Consider the following 12,500-nt stretch of genomic DNA (forward strand, 5'->3'; position numbering starts at 1 on the left):
TGTTTGCGTGTACTTGCGGGTGGGTGTGAGTGTGTTTACGTTCTGGATTTTTGTATTCAAATGTTTTGTTACCCCTAGCCTCAGAGTCAGTCTTTGGAAACCAAAGACATTCGTGCTTCTGGTAAAAACTATCCTCATATTTAATCCAATTTAAGTGGCAGGAATAAGACTATTGATTCACTCGAATGACTTATTGGACAACTAATGAGTAAGGTAATGTCCTTTGGTTGAACAGTATTTTCCAGTGATGTATTGGGGCTATAATTCGGTAAATGCCAGACCTTCGTAATTCGGTAAAAACCAGACCTTCATTTTTGCGGTGATTGAGTTAAACGTGATTGACAGGTGAACTGAGCGACCTCCTGAATGCATGTGGTGATAGTGGGTCATCAAAAACATACTTAGGGTGCAGTTGGAATCCTTTCTTGGAGTAATCACTCCACTCACACCATACTAATTGTAACATATTGCACACACCGTACCGCACCCAGCAAAGTGGAGCAGGGCTGTAGCCTCTAATTAGAACAGGTCACACCTGGAGATAACTAAACAGCCTTAATGACATCCATCATGAGCACATTGCCTCTACTACTTGGAAGGGGGTTTACTAGGTAAACCAGTTCATCCCAGAAGTAGTAGTGTCAAACGCCACAGACGTTTTTACGCCATCGGCCCTCATTATAATTCTATAGGAAGAGATCTCCAGGCGTCTTATAAGAAACAGCCCTCAATTAGCTTCCAGGACCGAGCGAGGTTGGAGCTGTGAGTTTCAGTCTCACGTGAGAGAGACCTGTGTATAGTGTCTGTGGATATTGGAGCCAGCCATAGTTTTGGGAGGGGAGGGCGGGTTGGCTGAGGCTTTGAAGTTGAGGCTTGTGTGTCGCGGACCATGTGTGAAAGTGAGACCATGTCTTAGCCGTCCACCTCCCGCGGAGTGCTCCACTTTTGACCCTGCGGATCACCTCAGATCTCCCCCCAGGGCCGGGGGGGTGTGAGGTTGTATCTTGTTAAAAGGTTAATGAGGTAGAACTGTGTGGCATGGGCTCATGTTCACTCCTATGGAGGGGAGAGTGTGTGGGGGGGGTGGGGGTGTGACTTCATATAGTAGTTTGTGTGTGTGTGTGTGTGTGTGTGTGTGTGTGTGTATATATGTGTGTGTGTGTGTGTGTGTGTGGGGGGGGGGTGGATGTTTTTCTTTGCGTTTGACACCTCGAAGAGATTAGAACCTTCTGGATTCTTTGTTGTTGTACTTCCTGGCGGGGGGAAGAATCATATCCACCCTCAACATTCGTCTTCAGATGTTTCAAAGCTGTGGAGGTTGCTAGGGCCGTGGAGGGGGGAGGGGGGGGGGGGGGGGGTGCGACATGCCGGCCAGACACGGGCCATACTACATGGGGTGCAACAATGCCAAGCACGCCTGCCCTGCCCACTGACCACTGCCGGTGATGTCCCTCTCCCTGTAGCACTGGGGGAGGGCGTACCCACGGCTCAGCCACACTAAACAGTGTGTGTGTGTGTGTGTGTGTGTGTCAGTGAATTACTGGACTCCCACCACATTGAGCTACAGGTGTGAAAATTAGGTGTGAGGTTTATGTGTGATAAATTACCAACAGGTGTGCTAATTTGAGCCATCACGTCCTCCACACACACACACACACACACACGCACACACACACACACACACACACACACCTTCTTTTCTGAAAGGAGAAAGAGCAAGAGGGGAAAACACATTTCACTCGCAGCTTGAATTCAGGGCGTGGAAAATACCAAATATTTGGAGATTCTCCCTCAAAAAGAGGGGAAAAAAGAGAGAGAGAGAGAGAGAGAACAAGATGCTGGCGCAGCAACATGAACCATATGTTTGTCTCGTAGTGCCTGCCCAGAGACAGAGTGATAAAGTCCATCCTGAGTGATGACTCAGATGAACTCCCCCCAGGGATTCCAGTGCAGAGTGTTGTAAACTCTGTAACACTGTAACTCTGTAACACCTGCTCGCACCTACGACCCTCCGTGGCAGAGTTCCCCAAACGATGGCTGAAGTTCGGCCCAAATAATCACTCTATTTAAAAAATTAAATAATTAGGTGTCTTTGGGCAATGATTGGTGTGTGACTGGGTGAATGAGAAACCATTGTAAAGTGCATTGGAATAAGGCGCTATATAAGTGCAGTCCATTTACCATTTAGGAATATAAACAGCCTGCCCTGTATGGAGGAAGATGTTGTGAAAAGCTATCCCACACAACGCTAATAACTTTATTAGCAAGATTATTCGGATTGATAGTAATTGAGAGCGTGCTCTGGCCCCAATGTTGAACAGAGGAGCTGCTGTACCCTTCCGTACCTCATGTAATTCAATAAATCAAGGGTTTAATCTAGTTACTAAATGAAGCTATCAAAACAGCCATGCTTTTTAAAGTAATGTGTTCAATGGCTGAACTGTATTGCAGTTGTTTTCACGACTATAGTGACTGCACTGTAAATCCATTAATCGAACCACAGCCCATGGATTGGATGTTATGTTATGTGACAGTTGTGCTTTTCCACCGCATCAAACTAGTTCTGACCATGGAATTAGAATTCATAGAACAACGGACATTCTTATTCAAATCAACGTTCTAGTTCTATGCATTCTGACTGCTCTCTCCGTGGGATTATTTAAGTTCGGATAATGCTAGCCTATCAAGAGTTTCCCTCTTTTTACTGTTCTTTAATGGGTCAGGGTTATTCTCATTTGGGTGTCCATCAATTTGATGAAACGTGGGAAACGACCACAGCACATACCACGCCACGAGGTCACGCCCAACCCCCTTTTCATTTTCATAAAAGTGGAAATAACGAGGTTTCTTTCACGTGAGGATATCCAGATGTGGGATTTGACCCGGTACATGAGACTTAAGTCAGGATCCATCATAAAAAAATTAATACGAATGTGAACCAACCTGGAGTGTTCCTTTTAGACTTGGATATGAGTGCACGATGGGGCGAGAGAGCTCTGGAGGAACCCCGCACAGAGTTGCGGAGTTAGACAGATGGGTGAAAAAGGTCCGAAGAGTGTTTCCAGATTGTGTCTGAAACGCATCGCGGATTGAAGGCTTCGTACAGTGTTGAGGAATGAATGGACGGTGTCAAATAGATGGAGCAATACAGAGCATGATCAAACACTCATGGCCAGGGTTACGTTTTTCTAAGGGGTTCATATGACCGTGTTGAGAAACCAACGGCCCTGTACGACTGTGCAGGCGGTATAGCAGAGGGAGTGAATATGAGTCACTCAGGCGGGAAAAATACGTTTTTCATTAACGAAAGGCCAAGTGCCTCTTCATGAAAAGGACATCAATAAAATTCCGCTCAGGCCGAGTGTTGTGACACAGTTTGAGTTGTCAAAACTGAAATGGGAAGCTTTTAAGGATTGAGTGGGCTGGGTCAGGGAGGTGACTTCAGAGAAGAGAGAGAGAAAAAGAGAGAGAGAGAAAGAGTGAATAAGTGTAAAATTGAATGACTCATCGTTTGATTCAAGTAAGTGATTGAGTGAAGGAGGCCGATTCAAAGGAATACGCTGTTCAATGGGGACACTGTACTACCGGACATCGAGTCAGTGGTTGTACCTACTCAAAGACCAAAGACTTTACTGTTACTGTACGTTATAGAAGATGGGGTCGTTTTATTGGTGTGTATGATATTTAACACTTTACATTAAGTTTTCCCCTATACCTGTGTAGTGTAATAACAACTTTCTAACAACATTGTACAGTATTAGTTTGTGAAGTTGAGCTGTTATGCTATACACAGTTATAGGGACAACTTAATGTACAATTTGACCTCTTATGGTGCATGGAAATGATTGCACATGCTAGCTTTAGGCTGTGCAACAAAACCCCGTCCTCCTGTTCTCTGTTTTAATCAGTAGGTTCCACTCACATTGCTGCCTGTTGTACCCATGCTCTCTGCTATGCAAGAGATCTCTCGCCTTTCAAGTGCTCAAATCTTTCCTCGCCTGCCTTTGCCTTTGCTGGGTCTGTGTCACAGGGAACACATTGGCTAAGCTAATAAGTCTGAAAACAAAATGTGTTTGCTCAGACACATGCTGCAAAATCATTATAAGCAGCAAGATTGTCCTAAATTATAAACATGTGCATACAGTACGATCTGTTAAAGTAAACTTGGAAAGAAGAAAAAAAACAAAACACAGAGAGATCCTAAATCTTGACTATTTCCAGCTGGAAAGGAGTCAGAGGCGAGTCCAACATATTTTCTGCTAAATTGCAACCGAAATGTGCCTTCAGCGCATAAGGCTGGTGTGCCCACCCCCTGCACCCCCGACACCCCAGCTATCCCCACCTCTGCTATTTTTTTTCCTTCTAATTTTTGAGAGAAGTGTGACTTCCAGAACCATGACAAATAAAGTCATATGCTTAAAATGTGGGCGGTTTGATGTCGTTTTCCATGTACCGACTTTAACAAGCTAGAACAATGTTGAGCCCGTTCTGGGGGCTGGTTAACATTGGTGGGCGGACGGTTCTGAGTGTTTTACTGTGTGGAATTGGCTCCTCAGCCTCTCGCTGCTGCAGTAAGCCCTCCAGGGTTACGTGGTCGGGAGAAAGATCCAGAGAGCGGTCGGTTCTCACAGTTCGATCTGAGGCCAGTCTGTTGGCGGTTGCCATGGTGTCCCGCATCTCTCTCGCGCCCAGGGGTAGCGGGCGAGGCAGGCAGCATCCTGCAGGACCACGGGGTTACCGGGGGCGGTGGCTTTTCTCTCTTTAACCGAATCACAGTAAGCTTATACCATCATTGAGGGCGAAAAAAGAGACAATAATCGCCTCGATGCTATGAAGAAAAGTACACATATATAGTTCTGTTGGCGAATGTTGTTCTCACCACATAAGAGGAGAAGTCCCTCCCTTAACCAGGCTGCGGCTATGTACTGTAGCTAGCGAGGCCTGAGGTTTCCCTGCCATGTCCCCTAGCCGTTTGTATCAATGTATGAAGAACAAAGTAATAGACCTACATCTTAATTCTGGCATGGTCATCATATAGCCAATATATTTATATATTATATATTATATTATTTAAATGTATTATATATGTTACGGTACATGTGGGAATACGGTACATGTGGGAAAACTAGGGTTAGGGTTAGGTGCTAGGGTGCTACGGTTAGGGTTAGGGGTAGGGTTAGGGTTAGGGGTAGGGGTAGGGTTAGGGTTAGACATGCCAGCATGTACCAAGTCGACGTAGCACCTAACCCTAACCCTAGTTTTCCCACATGTACCGTATTCCCACATGTACCGTAACATATACATACAGTACCAGTCAAAAGTTTGGACACACCTTCTCATTCAATGTTTATTTTTTATTTTTTATTGTATTTATTTTTTTCTACTTTGTAGATTAATACTGAAGACATCAAAACTATGAAAGAACACATATGGAATTATGTAGTAAACAAAAACGTGTTTAACAAACCAGAATATGTTTTATATTTTAGATTCTTCAAAGAAGCCACCTTTAGCTTTTGATGACAGCTTTGCACGCTCTTGGCAATCAGCTTGGTGTGTGTGTGTGTGTGTGTGTGTGTCAGTGGAAAAGGAAACTGTGAACACCGCCCAGCATTCTCTTCTCTAGAATATGTGGGAGAAAACCACTAAAAAAGCAAAAGGATCCAAAATCTAAAACATTTTTAAACATTGTTTTGTTAAACAAATGTGTTTACTATATAATTCCATATGTGTTCCATCATAGTTTTGATGTCTTCAGTATTAATCTACAATGTAGAAAATAAAAAATAAAGAAAAAACATTAAATGAGAAGGTGTGCCCAAACTTTTGACTGGTACTGTATAATGTCTTTATTATATATATATATATATATATATATATATATATATATATATATATATATATATATATCAATATACATAGATACACACACTTTGGCAAACATCACAACTGGTTGGCTACATAGCTAGGGATATTAGATTTAAATACAAGAGCCCCTTGGAGACCTATGAGAATAGCTTCTTAGTCAAAATGTCTCCCATTAATTCCCTCCTTTACATAGACATGCACATCAGCAATTAATCAGGGCCTGAGTGAGTTTTGATGCAGATCATTTATTACTTGTCTATTTTGTCTTAGCTTGATATCCCATGATGAAAGAGAATGGCTCAGGGGTTAAACCGCTCCCGGCTCCGTAGAGACCCTCCTCTGCCCTTTCATGACATCCCATAATGCACAACAGAATAAACACAACATGAGCCTTACTGCAGTGATGTGGGCAAGTTCACTTTTCCATCCCAGGCGGGCCGACAGAGGGTGGAGGAGGGGCTATTAGCGCTGTGTGCGATTTCCTACAGGGAACAATCAAAGTTCCTCACATAAAACAAAACAAAAAAATGATGTGCAATTTGCCCTTTTTTATGGTTTAAAGTTGCACACAAGTTGTAATGAGTCAGTGTGTATGATGTCATGGAGAACGGTAAGTGCGTGAGAGGCAGGAGGTGGTTGGCCGCGGCCAACAATCCCCCACAATCCCCTGCATGTGGGGCTTTGGCAGCAGAGGGCGACGCCCGTCACGCTTGCATCGGAGTCGTTAAACGTACCTGAGACAGACCAGGTTTCTGCTGGATCTCACTCAGGCCCTAATTGCTGTTGAACGGGGTTCAAAACCAACCTCCCTGCTCTTTGCTGCTGCCCTGGTGAATGAACGCGCCACGCTCCAAACATGTCGTCATGCCTCATGTTATGAGTCTGTTGTTTCGCTTGAATGGAGGACCAAACGTCGTATTCACCTGAGTGAATGAGAATTCATCTCTCTCTGGAACAGGGCACAATATCACTAACTCTATTGGAAGAACATTCGGCCTCTCAGTTTGGATTGAATTGGATGTGATCTGCTTTCATTTCCTAGTCTGCAGACATTGAATGTTTTAAATATTGTCCTTAAGATTTAACCACACAGTTTGTTCAGACTGTCAGGGGAGACAAATCAAGAAACATTATGGAGATTTTGGTTGAGAACAATTGAAGAACAGTTGAAATGTAGAACTTTCCGCTTCCCAGAAAAATTTGAACAGAATTTGTTAAAGGGGGGATGGTTCAGCCTATTTTCATGTTTAGGTGAAATATCTTACCCTGGGTTGTCCTCATAGGCCAGTTGTGATGTTTGCATGTAATTTCAACAATGCTAACTTAAGTGCTTTGGAATCCTGTCTATTGGAGAGGGCACTGCTAACTGTTAGCCTTTGCTGTGGTAGAAAAGTAGTGAATGGAGAACCAGAGATGCTTTTCACTACTGGCCTATGGGGACGACTCAGGGTAACATGATATTTCACCTAATCATGAAAATAGGCTGAACCATCCCTTTAAATAGTGAAAAACAGCTTCAAATAAAGAGTATGGAAAAAACACAATGGATGATCTTTCACTTCAGATTACTTCCAGTTCATATGTGTCGACTATAAACTGTCTCTTTACATTTCTCACTCTTGACACTTTCTACCGCAAACAGCTAGATTGTCTGTTTGTGGCTGTGGAGCTTTTAAAGGAATATTCTTCATGTGGTACCGGTAGGAGAAAAATATGAACCCGTGACTATCTCAGCCCATCTTGACTTAACGTCAAACGTCATACTCCAAATTATTTGTAATATGTGTCTTGTCTACTGGTGGAGGACTCTGCACTAAGGAGATGTTGCGGTGTGTCTTCTCTAGTGATGTTCAAAGCAACCCTGGCCTTTGTAAATACAATACTTCAGGCACGGAGGGATCATTAGATATCTGTCAGAAGTGGCGGCTGTGGACATGTTTTGTTTTAAGTAATATTCATTCTGTGGTTGAAACTGTAAACTATATTGGTTTATCTTGGGGTGGGAGAGGCGTTTTTAATGATGTGCTCGCATTTTCATCTCACACAGTCTGAAACACATGGTGTGTGCGACCAGGTCCATGGCTTCACAATGACCATTCCAGCCGGCTACTGTGTATGATTTGGTCACTTCTGTTTTATGTGATTGATTAAAGAGAAGAAAAAAAAAACGGAGACGCTGCATGTTTCTTGTAAAAAGAGAGCATGCAAGCATGTGTCAAAATATGGTTCGCATTTTGATGGGTCGGTTTTGAATTTATCTTCTGTTTAAAAACAGTTTATGTACCAGTAACAGGCCAGCGCCATAACTCATAACACAAAATACTATTGCTATGTTTTAAAGCATACTTTGGTGCCAAATTAGGTTAAAATGCTGTAATTTACAAAAAGCCAAAAATTCTGCCAGACCGACGCACTTTGATCACTCTGCTCTTTAGTGTGACTTGAGGCGCTCAGACACACACTGATCATTACTTAATCTCTCTCTCTCTCTCCCTCTCTCTCTCCCTCTCTCTCTCTCTCTCCCTCTCTCTCTCTCTCTCTCTCTCTCTCTCTCCCTCTCGCTCTCTCTCTCTCTCCCTCTCTCTCTCTCTCCCTCTCTCTCTCTCTCTCTCTTTCTCTCTCTCTCCCCCTCTCTCTATTTATCTCTCCGGTAACTGTTTACACATCTGAGTCGCATGGCTTTCAAAGGCTTTTCTCTGGGAGTCTTCTTCTTCTTAGATGTCTGTCTGATCAGTCTGCAATAGGCCTATCTCCCCACTGGCTTGATGTTGTCTCTCGCTGTCACACCTCGAGAAATACCTGCTATTGTTTTGTTTTTGTGTGTTTTTTTAATTTTTAATTTGACATGATTTGAACATAGTTAGAGGAACCGTAGGCTATGTTAACTCATGTTACGCCTAGATATTCAGCTGCATGTACGCATGAAATTAGAGAGCTTGTTGATTGAACTTGTTGATTGTCATTCGTACGCCCTTACTCCGCTCTGAGAGTCATGTGGCTTTGAGCTGGCATGACTGGACAGTCTTGTCATGCTTCATGTCTACCTCTATATCACGACGTCGAATTGTTTACCGTCGATAGAATGGCTCATACTTTTGATTGCTGCCTCAGTGAAACATTGTGGTCTGGCATTCATAAAACAGACGGAACCGACACACAATGCTTGTAGTGGAGTCTCGCAGCACGGAAACAACACAGTTAATGTTTTCTCTTAGCTCGATACAGATCGGTTTCATATGTGTTTTTGAGTTCTCAGTTTGAGTTCATATAGAAAACGTAGACCTAGCACTTTTTTTATGATGAACCAATTGTGTATTATGTTTTATTGATGAATGCCTGAAACCAGTTGGCAATGGACAGATCGAGGTGAAACGTAGCCAAACATGGTCCCTTCCCACCTCCCAGCAGAGTAGAACGTGAGTTGGACTGTTCTGCCCCAGACATACTGAATCATGGCCTCCTCCTCGCGTCTAGCATACCTGTGGGCTGCATTCAGAAGGCCCTCTCTCCAGATACACTCGATCTGATCCAAACGTCTCGCTGTGAGCAGGACCCAAAAATGTTTCACTCGCATTCGCTTCCCTTTCCCCCTCGTTTCTTTTTTTCCAGTCATAATTGTCGGATGTGGGATTCCGCTGGATCCGAACGGTGCATGCTGTTGTTAGCCTCAATCAGCATGTGTTGCAAGATTAGCAACGAGCAAAAACAAATGTTCGACTAAGTCAAAGAGAGAGCGAGAGGAGAGACTGTGAGCCAGAGATTTGATGAGGCGATGCACTGACTATGTGCTTGACGACCGATCGACCAATGGGCGTGACTGATCAGACAACACAGTGAATGACATGCGCAGTGTAATGGTGTTTATAGTAAACACATTCTTGCTCTACCCACCATGAAAGGAGATGAGCCAAAAGCGCCACCCGGTCAGATCAAGAGGAGGCGGCTAAACCGGCGAGATGACGAAAGATGGGATATAGCGCTGTGATATAGCCTAGTGCCGCGCCATTAACCTCCCCCTGTGACATCGCCCATTCTTCTGAAGGGGAAAAGAACTCGCCAGCTTCTTCGACACAACTCCTAACTTCTGCCAAGCCTTGTTTCCACGTCTCTCAGCATTGTGCTAATAATCATGTTCGGAGGAGGGGGGGGGGGGTTGGGGGTTGGGGAAGGAGGGGCGGGGGTGGGGAGTAGTACATTTGGCCAATTTGCTGTGAATGTCAGCTCACTGTAAACACGTCCAAACTGTGTATGCTAAAGAAATGCATGATGATGATGCGGTGAGGTTAGGAAAATGGCCCCGGTTTATTTTCTCTTTACCAGAGAGATTGACGGAATAAAGCATGATATCTAGTCGCCCGGAATATCATTACTCTGCGGTATTGTTATCTTTGAAAATGAAGCTTTATTGACTCCCTGTGCTTTCATTGCCAGTTTGAGTCGAGACAGAAGCAGGTTTAAGGCCCCTGAAGTTGAGGGAAAGAGGAAGGCATGTTTGGATTGGGATGTTTTATGGTCATTCTAAATCCACATGGAACATCGGAATATGGCGTAATTTAAATGGATGTACTGTGTGGATGCGCTATGTTATATGTTATCTGAAAAGCGTTTTCTCTGACATATTAAGGCCTCTCTCGTCATCTCTCAGTGTGGGTGTGTGTGTGTGCGTGTAGTGGAGAGATGAGCCATCACCAGCCTCTGTGATGAATAGCGTGGCTCTGTAGCCCACCGAGCAAACGCTAATCTGTACATGATCGATGAGGTGTCATACTGAGCCTTTTCCCTGGAGTCGCTCAGAGACACACTCTGATCATTACTTAATCTCTCGCTCTCTCTCTCTCTCGCTCCCTCTCTTCCTCTCTCTCTCTTTCTATCTGTCCTTCTTTCCCTCTACGTCTCCCATTCCCCCCCCCCCCTCTCTCTCCCTCACTGTCTCTCTCTCTCTCACTCCCCCCCCCCACTCTTCCAAGACAGAGTGTAGTCTGTCTGGCAGCCTACTGGTACTCTATTTCAACGCTGTGGAGAAGAATGAACCCATGATGTCTGTCTAACACTGAGTCACTGACATCTCCGCTTGCTGGGTTTTCACATGGTTACAAACTGCTGCCCCCCCCCCCCCCCTCCCCAGTCCATTTTGAGAGAAATGTAATATGTGGATTCATGGCCAACGCATCAGAGACATGTTCTGTTCTGTCTCAACCCCCCCCTCCCCCCGCACCTCACTTCCATACATGATAACTTTCTTTATTAGGCGTTGTGGTAGGTCTCTCTCTCTCTCTCTCTCTCTCTCTCGCTCTCTCTCTCTCTCTCTCTCTCCCGGTTCGGAGCCGTTACCCAATCTTGGCCTGGGATATTTAAGACTTGGCGCCGATCAATAGCGGTGTCTCTCGTCTCGTTTTCGCAGTGATCGTGCTCTATGCCGCCCCAAGGACATTTTTCCTGTAAACGTGGGGGGGTGGGGTGTGGGTGGGGGGTGGGGGGTGGGATCGCTGAGGAGTTTACATCGAGAGACGGTTATTACGGAACGGAACCCGGGCTGTTACTGGCTCCATTGTCCTCCGCAAGCAAGGCAACCCGAGCCGGGCCCAGTCACTGCGGTTTTGTAGGCTTTCGTCGGGCCGACTCAACGCGACGACGCTCTGACTAGAATTAATGCGATATATTCACATTCAATAGCGATCGACATAACAACAAAAAAACGGAGGAGGGAACCAAAGTTTGCCTGAATGACAAATTGTTGAATCAGTCAGATTTCCTGCTGACATATCTATTACTGTGCTGTGCTGTTTATACTGTAGCGTTGCACTTTTCAACTGTCGGGAGGTTTTTTCTCTTCTTCTCTCGCTGGTTTTGAGTGTGTTGCCTCAAGTTCACCTCTTTGTCCTCACCACCGAGGCCATCCGCAGTGCCGGAGGACCACCGTGGTAGAACTGTGGTACTATTACTGAACTCTGATGTGTTAGTGCTGCAGCTACATACCATACACAAGACGAACCAGAAGTCCTATAGTAGGACTCTGATAGAGCCCTTCTCATTGGGCTGGATTCCCAGACGGCGCAGATTAAGCCTAACCATGATTACACAAGAACAACCAACCAGTGGCGGTCATACAGTGTATAGTTCTCTGACAGAGCCAAGTCATACAATGCTGATACTATTACTGAGATCTGCTGCACTAGTGCTGCAGCGGCAGACAGCAGATATTACACAGGAACAATCCACAAGTGGCGGTTGAAAACGTCTTGATATTGCCCAGCCATGTAATGCTGGTTTTTCCCCACACACAGTTGAATTCAATGGAGCGGCATCCATTGAAATTATGATTTAATCCAAAAATGTATCGGCTTAAACTATAGCCGGGAAAACCCTCCCGTTGTGTTTTGAATCAGCCTTGTTCCCGTGTTCAGCCTTCGGGTTTAACTCTGTAATGTTAATTTTAATTTTAATTAATTTTGCCATTTAGCAGACGCTTTTATCCAAAGCGACTTACAATTATGAATTACAGGGACATTCCCCCTGGAGTAACTGAGGGCTAAGTGCCTTACCCAAGGGCACACTAGTAGTGGTGTGGCTTCAGGCGGGATTTGAACTCACAACCTTCCGATCCCAAGTCCAACTCACTATCCACTAGACCA

General features: G+C 44.7%; 1 protein-coding gene across 4 annotated transcripts in view; it reads left to right on the forward strand.

The window, feature by feature from the left end:
* rspo2 (R-spondin 2) overlaps positions 1–12,500 on the forward strand; it is a gene marked incomplete at both ends in the record, with an annotated part of 59,887 nt that overhangs the window by 12,939 nt on the left and 34,448 nt on the right. The gene's annotated exons all lie outside the window — the stretch shown is intronic.

Source organism: Nansenia antarctica, assembly GCF_963989245.1.
Source record: "Nansenia antarctica genome assembly, chromosome: 10".
NCBI lineage: Eukaryota > Metazoa > Chordata > Actinopteri > Argentiniformes > Microstomatidae > Nansenia > Nansenia antarctica.